Raw genomic sequence first — 14,723 nt, forward strand, 5'->3', positions numbered from 1 at the left:
ATTACAAATTTTTATTTTATTGATTTATGTGTATGGGTATTTTGCCTGCATGTATATGTGTTGCACCGTGTGTGGGCAGTACCCATGAATCCCAGAAGATAGAGTGAGATCCCCTGCAACCAGAGTTACACACAGTTGTGAGCCATCATGTGGTCCTGAGAATCAAACGTGGGTATTCTGGAAGAGCAGGCAGTCCTTTTAACTGGAGCCATTTCTCCAGCACTGTCAGTCATTTTTTTTAATGACCTCTGAAAATCTCAGCTAAGGCAATTAAGAAAGAGAAAGGAGATAAAAATCCAGTGGGAAGGGAGGAAGTCAAATCACCCTATTGCACATAACATTATCTGATCTACAGAGAAGCCTAAAGACTGTACCAAAATATGTTAGAACTGATAAACAAGTTACAGAATACAAAATCAATATATAAAAGTTAGTACTGAGGGCTAAAGAGATGGCTCAGGAACTCAGAACACTTGCTACTCTTTTAGAGGCCCAGGGGGGTTGGTTCTCAGTAGCCACATAGCAGCTCACAACCATCTGCAACTCCAGTAACAGGAGATCTCATGCCATTTTCTGGTCTCCACTAACACCGGGCATGCATGTGCTGCACAGACATACATATATGCAAAACACTCATACACATGAAATTAAAAATAAATATTGATCTTCTTTATTCTTGAGAGAGGGGCTCACTGTGCCCACCAGGCTGGCCTGGAATTCATTATGTAGACCATACTGGCCTTGAACTACTTGAACTCACAGAGAGTCACCTGTCCCTGCCTCCTGAGTGCTGGGATTAAAGGGATATAGTAACACATCTGACTTATATTCCTATACAACAATGAACAAATGGAAAAAGAAACCAAGATCATTTGCAACACCTATAAAGACACCTAAACATTAATTTAACCATAAAGGTTAAAGAACTCTACAATCAAATCTATAAAAGACTGGTAAAAGAAATTGAAACACACATAAGTACACACAGAGGGGGGAGGGGAACGACAGCCCGGAATGCTCCTGGACTGGAAGAATTCATATTCTTGACATAGGTATACTGTCCAACATCATCTATAGATTCAATGCAGCATCCATCAAAATAGCAGCAACATTCTTCGCAGAAACAAGAGGGAACACTCTTAACACTTGTATGGAAGAACTGCAAAGATCCTGCCAAAGTAACGAGCAAAATCCAATATAACAAAGCTGGAGACATAATAATACCTGATTTCAAAACATGTTGTATAAAACTACTGTAGCCAAAACAGCATGTTACTAGCGTAAAGACAGACACATTGGCCAATACAGAATGAAGAACCCAGAAATAACTGATTTTTTTTAAAAAGGCACCAAAAATACATTGGGGAAAATCTCTTCAATAAATGGTGCTTGGATATTACTGTATATATAGTAGAATATGAATATATATATATATATATTCTGACTCCTCAAAACACTCAAAATAGAACCAGAGGGAGAATGCGGCACAGATGTCTCTTAACTAGTTGGGCATATGTCCAAAGAAATGAAGTCAGTATATCAAGAAGACGTCAGCACTCTCATGCTTACTGCAGCATTATTCACAACGGTCAAGGTATGGAATTAACTTGGGTGCTCACAGAATAGAGGATGGATACAGAATATTCAGTATATAAGCACGATGGAATATTATCACGCTCTAAAAAGAATGAAGTCCTGTCATTTCCACAACTAGGAGGAGCTAGGAAATATTATGTTAAGTGAAATAAGCCAGGAATACAAGGAAGCTAAAACACTCGCTTTCATAGAAACAGAGAGAAGCCTGGTAGTGCCACAGGCTGAGAGGAAGAGAGGAAGAGAGGCTGAAGAGAAGATGGTTAGTGTACATACAGTACAGCTGACTAGTGTACATACAGAACAGCAGGGCAACTAGAGAGAAGAAAAATTAATTGTATATTTCAAAATACCCAGTAGGTCAGGTTTTAAATATTCTCCACCTCAGAAATGATGCATGTCTGAGGAGACAGACATATCGTACTCTAATTTGAGCATTACACATTGCATACATCTGTTGTCAAATTATGTCCCTTGAATACTTATAATTGTACGTTGAGCTTTAAAATTATGTGCCAATTAAAATTTTTAACTTTTTAAATGCTCCCTTTCAAAGCATCACAACTCGGATTCTCAAATTCCAATTTCCCTAAGACAGCAATAACAAAACCAGTTGTTCTCACCCCTTAGCTAGTCATAGACTTTAGATCCTAAAATTAAATGCACATGGATTTTCAATTACTTTCCGGGAATAGAAAGCTAATTTTCAATTCTTATTTAAAAATCTGTCAAGGGCCTAGTGCATATCAAGTAATTGGATTTTTGCATCTATCAGAGTTTCAGTGCTGCAGCAATGCCATGGGAAATCAGTGTAACACCTGGCCCAGAGTTACAGACAATCAAGTCCTCTGTGGCACCTGTTGTTGAAGGGCGCCTCAGACATGACTGGGGGGAGCAGAGAAAGAGACAGACACACACACAAAGAGAAACGGGGAGGCAGAGAGACAAACACACACAGAGACAGACAGACAGAGAGACTGAACGAGACAGAGAGATGGAGAGGAGGAGGGAGAAAGAGATCATAAAGTTGAGTGGTTAGGGACAAGGGGAGGATCTGGAAGGAGTAGGGATAGGGAAATATAATCAACATGTATTGCATGAAAGGATTTTTAAATAAAAACTAAAGAAAAATAACAAGGGGGGGGGAGAAAGAGAACAGAGGAAGATGGAATAAGGAAAGGAGGAAGGAGGTGGAAGGGAAGAGAGGGAGGTGTATTTGCTGATAAGATGGAGTACCCATGATAGATTCAGAAAAATGTTGCAGAATAATTAATATTTTCAAAAATGAAATATAGTAAACTCATAGAATAATGTAAACATGTATGTATGCCTACAAACACACATACATAAAATTTAAAGTTACATACACCAAATTGTTAGCAATATTTCCTCTAGAAAGTAGGTTGGAAGTAGAGGAGAGGCACTTCCCCCTTTTGCCTTGCAGACTTTAACTATTTACTATTTGTTTCTTCATTCAGTTGTGCTAGAAATGGAACCCAGAACCTCAGACATGTTAGACAAGCAACCTCTCATAGAACAATTACCAAGAAGTAATTGACAACTGCAGACACACACGTGCCTAGGACAGGGTCACAACAAACTAATACAACAGTCCCCTTTCCACCTCCAATGAAGCACTCCATGTGTCCTCACTAGCATCTAATGCCAGAATTGAAGGTTGTATGAGTCATGACGGAAGCCTGGGAGACTGCAGTACAATTCTTAGAAACAAAGGGTCACATGCCAACTGTGTTACTGGCCATATCACAGGTTGTGCAGGTGATTTTTAGAAAACTGCTTGATTGATTTGGGTTGGGAATGAGGCACAGTGGTAGAAAGAAAGCTTGTCTAGCATGCAGGCGGCCCTGGGTTCCATCCCCAGGACCACAAAAATATAAAGACTGTTTGATAGAGACATGGTTAATGTATAATATCCATTTTATAACATAAAGTGAACAAATGTTGTCAGTGTACATTTTAGTAAGTCTTGACACATGTATACAGACCATGATCACCAGAGTGGAAATAACCATTATTTTCACAAATTTTCTTGCCTTTTGGAATCCTCCTGCCATTGGCAATCACTCAACTATCTGCAAAGTGTTTAATTTACAACCTGTTTAAGAATAGGCATGTCTTAAAAATATTTATATATTAATACACTAGCAAGTACTTTCTTCTAAACCAGAATACTTTCCCAGCTCCAAAAGGTCAATGTGCCAATCCTTATTTAATTAAATCTGTTAAGGAACCCTATAACATTCTTAAAAATAGGTCTATAAACGTCTTTAGTTTTCTCTTCACATGGTCTCTGCATTTTTAAAAAAGTAATCTCTATTTTATGTGAGCTTTTAAAAAAGATTTATTTATTTACTATGTATACAGTATTCTGCCTACATTTATACCTGCATGCCAGAAGAGGGCATCAGATCTCATTTACAGATGGTTGTGAGCCATCATGTGGTTAAGATCCCATTACAGATGGCTGTGAGCCACCATGTGTTTGCCAGAATTTGAACTCAGGACCTCTGGAAGAGCAGCCAGTGCTCTTAACCACTGAGCAATCTCTCCAGTCCCTGCCTCCTTTTTTTGAGATAAGGTTTTTCTGTGTAGTCCTGGCTGTCCTGGAACTCAGCGATCTGCCTGTCTCTGCCTCCACAGTGTTGAGATCAAAGGCTGCCACCATCTGTAAATGAGATCTGATGCTCTCTTCTGGCATGCAGGTATAATGTTGGCAGAATATTGTAATACATAGTAAATAAATCTTTTTTAAAAACCTCACATAAAATAGATTACTTTCTATTATATATATATGTTATATATGTGAGATATATACAGATGATATAGATATAGATATATTAGGATTTGTTACATATTAGCCAAAATATAGATACAACTGGAATTTCTAACATCAGGTTATTAGGCTATGACATAAAATTGACTCTGAAAGCCAAATTGCCTTCCAATTTTGTGTTTAAGGAGGTCATGCTTCTGTATATTCTAGGATTAACTGACCACTTGCCAATTGCATTGAAGGTTGGCTCAGTAAGCTGAAATCCATGCTTGGTACTGTTAACTGAGCCAAAAAACTGTAGCTGGGTAGACCACAGTACTTGGGAGAACTTACTAATGTTTGCTAAATCAACTGCCTCCTATGTTCTTACCTTTATATCCATAGATTAGTGCATCTCTCGACCCTCATCAGAGAAACTCCTTTTTTTGCAATAGATGGTGATTAATGAAGAGATCTACAAGAAGTCAACGTGCAAGGAAGAGACTGGTGTTTTCTGCTCTAAATGGTACCTCTATATCACACGCCCTCCTCTCAAAGCTCAGAAACTGCCGTGGAAGACGACTAGAAAGATTTTAAGAGCTAGCTACAATGGAGTTCTGCAATGAGACCATATTTTCTGTACAGGACAGCTTTATTGCACACATGAACTCACAGCCGTTGCAATAACACACACAAAACCCACATAAGCCAGACAAACTCCCAGCGTGGAATGGGAAGGAGGTCAGTAAGCCATCATTATCTCCCTTAGCTGAGGAGCTAATAGCAATTGCTAGCTTCTAGGAAATGCTGAGTCAGTTTCCTTAAGAGATGTGGCCCCAGAGAGGCTATTCAAAATGGTCCTATACCCATGCACATACCGGCAGCACTGAGGACACTCAGTTAGTTTATAAGAACCACATGAAGTTGGAGGGGGATCTGGGTGGGATAACTCAGAGGGGAAATGCATGGAGGATGGGAGTAGATCTGATGATTTACCTTTTAAAACACACACATTAAATTTAAAAATAAATCATGCATTGAACAAACACAAGAAGCCTTGCTTCATTTGGCAGTAGCAGTAGAATGAATTACCACTAGTCTCATCCTTTTCATCAATCACGGTCAAGCTCATAGACCAGTTTACTCAAAAAGGTTTAAGAGTCTAGTAGAAACCACATCCTCGTATTTGTCTCCAAGATCTCATGTTAATAGCCTAAGATAAAATACAGTACAACTTTAAAAGTCCTCTAGTGCTTAAAATAAATGCTAAATGCTTTAAAAGTTCAAGGTCTCTTTTCTGTGGGCTCTCATAAAATTAAAGACAATTTAAGAACTTACTCCAAAAAGGAAGAACTGTGCACAAGGGCAATCATACTTAAGCAAGACTAACGGCCCCAGTGTAGCTCAATGGCTGACATCTGAGACTCCATCTTCCGGGCTTCAAAGGGCTTGGAAAACCAAGCTCACTTCAGGTCTGTTGTCTGCAAAGCACACACCTCGACTTAGACAGGCTCCACTTCACACCTCCCACTGTCCCTAGTGGATATCCCACGATCCTGAAATCTCTAATATCTTGGCGTCTCCACTGCATCTGAGGCTTCACCAATGGCCTCTCAGAACTTTTCTGGGGTAACTCCAAACCTGCCACAAGGCACCAAGCCTCCACTGCTCTCCATGGCCCATTCATGCCTTCACACTGGAACCACATCGGTGCCAGTTACACACTGACAAGTTCAACTGCGGGCTTGAGATGCTAACATGGCTCCTCTAATTCGTAGCTTTTGTGTTCTGACTGTGAGAAAACACTTCCCCGAAGATTTCACCCTGAATGTGCTCGTCTCTTACTACCCACAACTGATTCTTCAGCCCCAGCTGATTCACATCCACTGTCTTAGTTGAAACCCAGTTTCACCTTAGTGATGCTGTTCGCTCATTAATCATGGCTGACTCCTCAGCCTCAGCTGACCAACAATCATAGATTCTTAATCCCAAATAGAACACAAATGGTCTCAACAGTCTTTGCTTCCTTCTCAAACTTCACCATTGAAACGTCTACTGTCCGCATGTCTCAGTCTTCTAAGCTCCCAGTAAAGCAGCCCATTAAGCTCTGAGTACACAATGTTTTGGGTTTTTTTTTTGTTTTGTTTTTTGTATTTGTTTTTGTTTCTGTTTGGTTTAAAGTGCCCAAATCCCCTTCAATCCTCTAACAAAAATAGTCCAAAAGCATAAAAAACATCTGGTAAGTTTCATAATAAAACCAACACCACTCCTGGTACAAGTCTGCATTCCTGCTGCTCTGATAAACCACCATAAACAACTTGGGAGGGAAATGGTGTATTTGGTTGACATTTCCAGGCCACAGGGAACAAAGTCAGGACAGGAACTTAAATCAGTTGTGCAATGTCTTCATTTGTGAGTTAATTAGAATTAAATTATTTTATTTATGGCCCATTTATAAAAAAAAGTATGATTGCTCCACAGTGCTTACACAGCATGCACTCTACCAGTATTCTTTTCTTTTTGTTGTTGTTTTGTTCTGAAACAGGGTTTTTCCATACAGCCCTGGTTGTCCTAGAATTTGCCATTATAGATGAGGCTGGTCTCAAACACACGGCCATCTGCCTGCCTCTGCCTCCCGAGTGCTGGGATTAAAGGTGTGCATCACCACAGCTGGCTTCACCAGTATCTTGTGTCTAGCGCTTTATTGGAATATTGCACACAACATGCTTCAACGTCAGAAAGTTGCTGGGAGATTCCCAGGAAACATGGCTGCTTCCATTACTTATCAAGTCATTGGCCTTCCACCATCTGCTCTTGCCTGCTGATCTACCTGGTAGCAAAGCTGCCTAGAAAACAGAAGAATAAGAACTTAGAGACAGGGCTGGAGAGATGGCTCAGCGGTTAAGAGCACTGACTACTTTTCCAGAGGTCCTGAGTGCAATTCCCAGCAACCACATGGTGGCTCATGACCATCTGGAATGGATTTTAAAAAAAGAACTTAGAGATAAGGAAACAGACTGGAGATGTTCACAACCCGAAACAGGTTTTTTTTAATTGCAAGGCCAACTTAACAAATCCTACAGAGCTGACATCCAAAGTCACTCCAATGCTTTCTCTCATTTCAGGACAGAGAAATTCATCAGCTACTTCATGGATTGATTGATTGATTGATTGATTGATTGATTGAAATTGGCCTTGAAAGATTAAAAGCAATTCTGTCATAGGAAAAGTACCCATCAACGACCACCAGTTGTTTTTCTCACTCTCTGGCATCTGCAGTCAGTATATCAGCAAGGACATTTGCATGAAGGACACACAAACAGTAACAACAGGAAAAAAAATGGGACAGTCAATGCAATCAGCTCCTGTCTGAAAGCAGCCCTTTGTTGCCTTTCTTTCTTCTCCAGGCTTCGTAACCTTAAGGTTGTCATTTTGAAAGCATCTAAGACATACCAAATTCTACCAACACATTATGGAAGTCAGCAAGGCAGCCAACGTTTATTTGGGTCAAATCGACCTAGCCAACGGCCAATCTTCCGGCAAACACAGACTCTTCAGTAAGTCTTGCTCAAATACAAGTATTCCAGACCTCTTCAGTGAAGATGCTCTCATTATCTGGGCATATCATTAACCTAAACATCATTTCAAAAACCAACACTGACCATGTGCTCAGATCTTTGAATAACATCAAAATCACATCATTAACTTAAGCAACAGTCAACTCTGCAATAATAGCCAATTTATGACTTTTTGTGAAATCCCCAGATTCTGATGGTCTGAAAGAACTCAAATAAGACACTGAGACTTTCTGGACAGAGAAGAGGGGGATTTTAGAGACCCCATAGCCATTCAGGCACAACAGATTGGCAGCAATGAAATACTAAGAGAAGACCTCTTCTGCCACTCACCACTCAGATGCAGCTGTAAGGTAGAGTTCAGTGTGGGGAATTTTAATTGTAAAACTAAGACAACTGACCAGGCCTGGTGGCACATGGCTTGTTATCCCAGCGATCAGGAGGTAGACACGGAAGGATCACTAGATCAAGGCCAGCATAGGATATATAAGATTCTGTCTCAAAACCAGAACCCAAACAAAAGGAAGGGAACCCAGGAAAGGAGAAAAACAGAGCCATTAATTTATCTCAGTACAAATTAATTTCCTGTTTTCCTTATGCACAAAACCCTGGGTCCCATCCCAAACACTACATAAACCAGGCAAGGTGGGCATGGACCTGGAATCCCAGCACTCAGGAGATAGAGCCAGGAAGGCCAGAAGTTCAAGGCCATACTTGAATACATAGGGAATCTAAGGCTATTTGAGGCCAGCCTGGGAAACATGATAATGTCTCAAAAAACAACCAATAAACAAATAAAAAAGAAAACAAAATAAATAATGTGTTTATATAACTCTGCATGCTATGGTGAATCCATGATAGCAAGGAAGGCAGCTAGTTAAAAACTATACGCACAAGCAGCTGGCAGACCTGTCCGACAAGTCCTTTAGTCGTTTTCTTCTCTTCTTTAGCACTTTATTGGGAAACACCTTTTCTCAACACCTCCAGACAAGAAAGCTGCTGTCTATCTTGGATTAATTTCCCATGATGCTGCAGACGTACTACTTTCTCTTATTCACATGAAAAAAAAAAAGGTCATCGGGGATTTAAAGGAATGTGTCTGAGTATCTGCCAGGCTCTTACTTCACTCCTTGAATAATCTGAGTATTATTCGTGGGAAATGCTTATCACAACATCGCCAGTGTTTTGCAGCTTGTAGCTTTGGTCTGAAAATTACCAGCAAAATTCCTGTCTACCAGTCGCCACCTACAGGGGAAATGCTATCTTTACACCAGAGTGTACTCACTGGGTTTCTGAGAGCTTGTCTCTCAACCTTTCTAAAACCCCAAGGTGAACTTATTCAAATCCAAGTCTCAGGGAATAGGATATATTACCCAATACCTTATGCCGAAAATGTGTCAAAGAAGAAAATATCACAAAGGCCACGATTCATGGGAACTCTTCATGTTGAGCACTGTGCTGTAGCATCCTAAGCAAGGGACACTGTCAGAGAGAAACAGGAACAAAGTCAAAAGTGAAAGAAGTGATTTACAAATAAATAATACAAAGGTTTATCATTTTTACCATGAATGGCTTGTAAGGTTTACACACTTGTACCTACACATCGACGCTCTCCAAGATTTGCCCCTGCTTTATTAACAGTTCCAGATATGGATGTATGAAAATTATATATAGGGAGATTCTATATGGGGGTTACTATAACTTTGGTTAGTATCTTAATTATCTTTGACTGTCAACTTGCTATACAACCTAGAGTCATTTAAGAGGAAAACCTTAATTGAGGAACTGCCTAGATTATACTCACGTAGGGGTTTGCCTTGATTACTAATTGATGCAGGAGGGCCCAGTCCACTGCAGGCAGCACCATCCCTAGGCAATATGACTTGGTTTATGTGAGAAAGCATGAGCTTGTGAGTGAGTTAGCAAGCAGTAGCCAATTATGGTTTCTGTTTCACATTCCTGCCTTGGAATCTGGCCTTAAGTTCTCTCAATAACAGATTTCAACCTGGCAGTATAAGCCCAATAAGCCCTCTCCTCCTCTAAGTTGCTTTCTGTCATAGTGTTTCATCACAGCAACAGAATGAAACCAGAATGGTTTCTTCCTTCTCTTTAGGGATTTGTGTGTATTTTTCTCCCCCCACCCCCTCCCAAGAAAGAGTCTCCCTACGTAGCCCTGGTTAGTCTGGAATTCACTAGGGAACCCAGCTGGCTTCAAGCTCACCATCCTCCTGCCTCAGCCTCGTAAACTATTGGAATTGCAGACCAGAGCCATCATGCCTGGCTCTGTTTCTTTTCCTAAAAGGACTCACTACCCCTTTTAAAAGAGCCTTACCCTAGACTATTATTATAAGAATGGACACTCAGCATAAAAAGCTCTGTATAAAGCTTTTAAAGATTGTTTCTTCAAAATACACTATGTCAAAGGTTAGGAATAATTGTCTCCAGCTCATTACCTATTGTCAATTTGGTCTCCTGGAGCATTAAGGCAAAGAATCAGGCCATCAGCAGTGTCCCCATGCCTGATTTCTTCGCAGCCCTGATCACACTGGATCATTATCATTTTATGTGTGATGTCTATGCTAGTATATTTTGACACCCCAGAGCACCTTTAATTTGCATTTAATTTTATGTGTTCTCAAGCTCTGCCAACCTGAGATTCATATTCAACTGCCTATTCATTGTCTCCAGTGGAATTTCTCCTTGGCATCTCAGCAAGCAAAGAGCACCTTAATTCCCATCTCCCAATCCTGCCCTCCACTTCACACCAGCTACTTCCAACCCAATAATTTTCATTTCCCTAAGTATAGGCACCTCCACTTAGGGCATCAGCCTGAAAACCTAGGAGTTAGCTAGCCCTCCCTCCTCAGTTTCAGTCCCTTCACCTTGAACCCATTTCCCATTTGTTGCTACCTCCTAGGCCCAATCTTCCACCACCCTAACCTGAATCATTCTGGAAGTTTCCTAACTAGCCTTTCTTCTTCTATTCTTACCCTAGATAAGTGCCAACATGATTTAAAACAAAAATTTTCACATATTTTTGAGGCAGGCAGACACACCAGAGCCCAGGCCAGTCCAAAATTCAGAATGTAACTCAGGCTGGCCTCAAACTCACAGCAATCCTCCTGTTCACAGTAATGCCTCTTGAGTGCTGGGATGAATGAACACTGAGAAACTCGGGCGTACCTACCAATCACCTACTCCGTTAGACACATTGGGAGCTGTAGTAGTGTGTTATAATGAGATCACCCTTGAAGAATTGAGTCAAAAAGAGACAGAAACCAAGACAAGTAACTAGAACCTGATGTGTGTGCCACCATGCCTGACTTAAAATACCCTAAACCAAATCGTGTCAGATACCTGCTCAAAACCCTCCAGTGGCTTCCAACCATGCTTTAAAGGAAATCTGAACGTCTTACCTTCAAAATGTGGCTTCTGCCTGCTTTGGTCAATGCAGCTCACCTCGTCTCTCCTGAATTTCCTCTCCACCCCAGTCCCATGGGCCTCTTTACTGGACACAAGACATTAGGCACACTGCTTATGGCTTTGCCTGCCTCTTTTGCTTTTCCGATTTGACTCAAATGTCTAGTCTCCTGCTCTGAGATGCTATCCCTGAACAGTTAAAAGGGCACCGTTCTTCTGACACCTAGACTAGTGTTTGTAACTCCTTTCCTTCATCCCTTCATCTGTAAGTTCCATAAGAGCAGGGAATGTATGTCTGCTTCACCAGACAAGAACAGCTTACCCCAGAGCCAAGAACATCTGGGAGGCAAGAGAAACTCAATAGGGACAAAGCTAAGTTAAACAGCGACTTTGCCTGACAACTCCTTTCCAAAGGTGTTACTTCTGTATTTAGAATCCCACACCAGCATCTCAAGGCCAATTGTGCAATGGTAATGCAAGGCTAGCATGCTTTTTTAGACTAGAGCTATTAGCACTAATGAACACTGAGAGTAATTCGGGTGTACCTACCAATCACCTACTCCATTAGACACATTGGGAGCTGTAGTAGTGTGCTATAATGAGCTCACTCTCAAAGAATTGAGTCAAAAAGAGACAGAAATTAGGACGAGTAACTGGAATCTGATGCAGAAAATGCCATAAGAGGACCAGAATACTTTGCACCACAGATTAGCAATGACACCATTAACATTTCTCCACATGAAATGTTAGATTTCTTGAGGATGTGCTTGTAGGTGTTAAATGTGCCACTATTATTCCCCTCAAGAGCAATGGAATGTGTAGCAGAACAACTTTAGTTATCAGAACAATTGTGCTAGGAGGGCACCTCATCACTATTTGGTAAGCAGGGGCCACTAATGCTAAATGCCCTGCAGTTCCTGGACAGACTTGTATAATGTTGTCCAGTGCTAACACAGCAGGGACTTATATCTAGCTAGAACACAGAATGCTTATGGGGCTGGAAGACGGTTTCATGGGTAAGGCACACAAGTGGCAACCACACTAGTGGAAGGATGTGAATTCAGATCCCCATAACCCATTTATACCTGGACACAGTACGGCGTGTCTATAACCCCAATATTCCTATGACGAGATGGGAGATATAGGCAAGAGATTCTTCAAAAGCTCAAGGACCAGTCAGTGTGACAAATGCAATATTCAATAGCCTGAGACTCTGTCTTAAAACAAGGTAGAAGCTAAGGACTGATACCGGAGGCTTTCCACTGACTGCCACATGTGTGATGTGGCATGCATGTACCGCCTCTCACACACATGACCATATATACACATCACACATATACACACAAAAAAGATTTAAATGCTTGCAGAGATTTCTAGGTTAATAATTTTAGCATGCTACTCTTTAAAATATTTTTTGAGGGAAATAATACAATTATATCATTCGCCCTTCTTTTTCCACACTCTAAGCTAGCATGATATTTTTAATTGTTTTCCTTCTGTTTTTTTTTTTTTTAGCCCTGAACTATTTTTTAACATCTTGACCCAGATCCTATATTCATTCAGTATGTAGCAGCAAGAAAACTGGTGTCTAAGAAAAGAATACAGATCCAACAGAATGTGTCATAAAATAACAGGCTTTCGGTCCCAGGCCCGAGAAAAGAAGCTGCCTAGAGACGCTGCTCAGTCCCTGGCAGGCAGCTCTCCCTTCCATGGTGATATCTGCAGCGTGCCAGCATGCCAGGATTATGTTCATTTCACGAAGACAGTGCTATGGGAAGTTGGCTGACAATTTTCTGATTGTGTGATAAGGCAAGAAGGGAATCTGGGATTGGAATCTTCTAGATGGGGCCTGGTCCCCTAGGTCCAGTGTCCAGAGGCTCCAAGGCCATGAGAAAGGAGGTGGAGAGGCTGAAAAAGAGAAGCAATGCTCAGCTGCCCCGGCTAAAGGAGTTCATTCTGTGAAGCTCAGTCTTGTGTGTATGAAGCCACCCAGACCTTGTAGACTTTCAAGATAAGCTAAAGGTCTTGGTTTGTAATGAAATCTTCAGGTTTTCAATGCTGACCTTTCCCCAATTCAATTGCTTTTTTTTTTAAGTAGTACAGGCTACTGGGCATGGTAGCTCACACCATTAATCCCAACAGTGAAAGTCAGAAGCAGATGGATCTCTGTGAATTCCTGTCTCAAAAATAATACAGGGGTTGGGGATTTAGCTCAGTGGTAGAGCGCTTGCCTAGCAAGCGCAAGGCCCTGGGTTCGGTCCCCAGCTCTGGAAAAAAAAAAGAAAGAAAAATAATACAGACCAGAAATCAAATCGTATAGGCTAAAGCCTACTCATTAGGGGCTGACTTTCACACAAGGCTCCTAGCTTCCTTTTCCTATATAGCAGACCCAAGAACCCACTCGGTTGCATGCATTTCGTACTCCCTTGGGGGTTTAGAGATATCAAAAACAATAATTAAATACACTCACACCTGAACAAGATCCTCAAAAAAAAAAAAAAAGAAAAGAAAAGAAAAGAAAAGAGGAAAGAGACATAGGCCCAGAGACCCAGGGAACTCACACCAGTCTTTACTTTTGTCATACTGTTTCTTGCTCAAAGATTTTGAACATGCCAGACTGACAATATGGCTCAGTGAGTAGATAAACATTTGGCATGCAAGTGTGAGGCTCTGAGTTCAGATCTCCAGAACCTACATGAAGCTGGGTGTGGCAGCACACACGTCAGTAACTCCGGTGGACCTGCAGTGAGATGGTCCGTGGCAGCGCTCAGGCTAGCTAGCCTGACATACCCAGGATGGAACAACAAAAAGACCCCAGCTCAAACAAGGTGGAGGTGAGGTCAGGTAACTGAGGTTGTCCTCTGGGCACCACACACTTACTGTGACATGCGCACATATACACACTCAAGGTAAATAATTTCTCAGCAGCCTCGAGGTATTACTGCATCAAATCCCAAATTCCCCTTAAGGCACTACAAACAAGACCGTTCCCACCTCAGCATCCTTAATATATATCATATTTCTATGTTCATGTCCCCATGCTAGTTGAGCAAGTCTTCCTTGAGGTCTTCCAAAGGTGAAGATTCCCCTAGCCAAATATCCCCTTTCATATAAACCTTACCCACCCTTCAAAGTCTTCTTCATGGAACCTTTATAGTGGCAGAAAAACAAAATCAACAACCAAAATCAGTCAAGCTCAAGTAGTCCTGGTTTTAAATGCCATCGAGCAGCTAGGGGATTTTCTTGGGTCTGTTACCTGTTTGAACTGTAGGCTATCCCTTATCCAGAAGGTTTGAGATCATAACTGTCTATATAAGGAGATAGCTTGAGGGTGAAACCGAGTTACAAACACAGAGCTCATT

The 14,723-nt window shown here is 41.2% G+C and overlaps 1 protein-coding gene across 9 annotated transcripts in view; it reads right to left on the minus strand.

Moving 5' to 3' along the window:
• Akap17b (A kinase (PRKA) anchor protein 17B) overlaps window positions 1–14,723 on the minus strand; it is a 38,254-nt gene that overhangs the window by 20,283 nt on the left and 3,248 nt on the right. For all 9 annotated transcript variants that reach the window (XM_087599778.1, XM_087599776.1, XM_087599775.1 and 6 more), the window contains 1 exon segment: window positions 9,322–9,423. The gene's annotated coding sequence lies outside the window, so the exon portion shown is untranslated.

This window comes from Rattus norvegicus, chromosome X (assembly GCF_021556685.1).
Source record: "Rattus norvegicus strain SHRSP/BbbUtx chromosome X, alternate assembly SHRSP_T2T, whole genome shotgun sequence".
Lineage (NCBI taxonomy): Eukaryota > Metazoa > Chordata > Mammalia > Rodentia > Muridae > Rattus > Rattus norvegicus.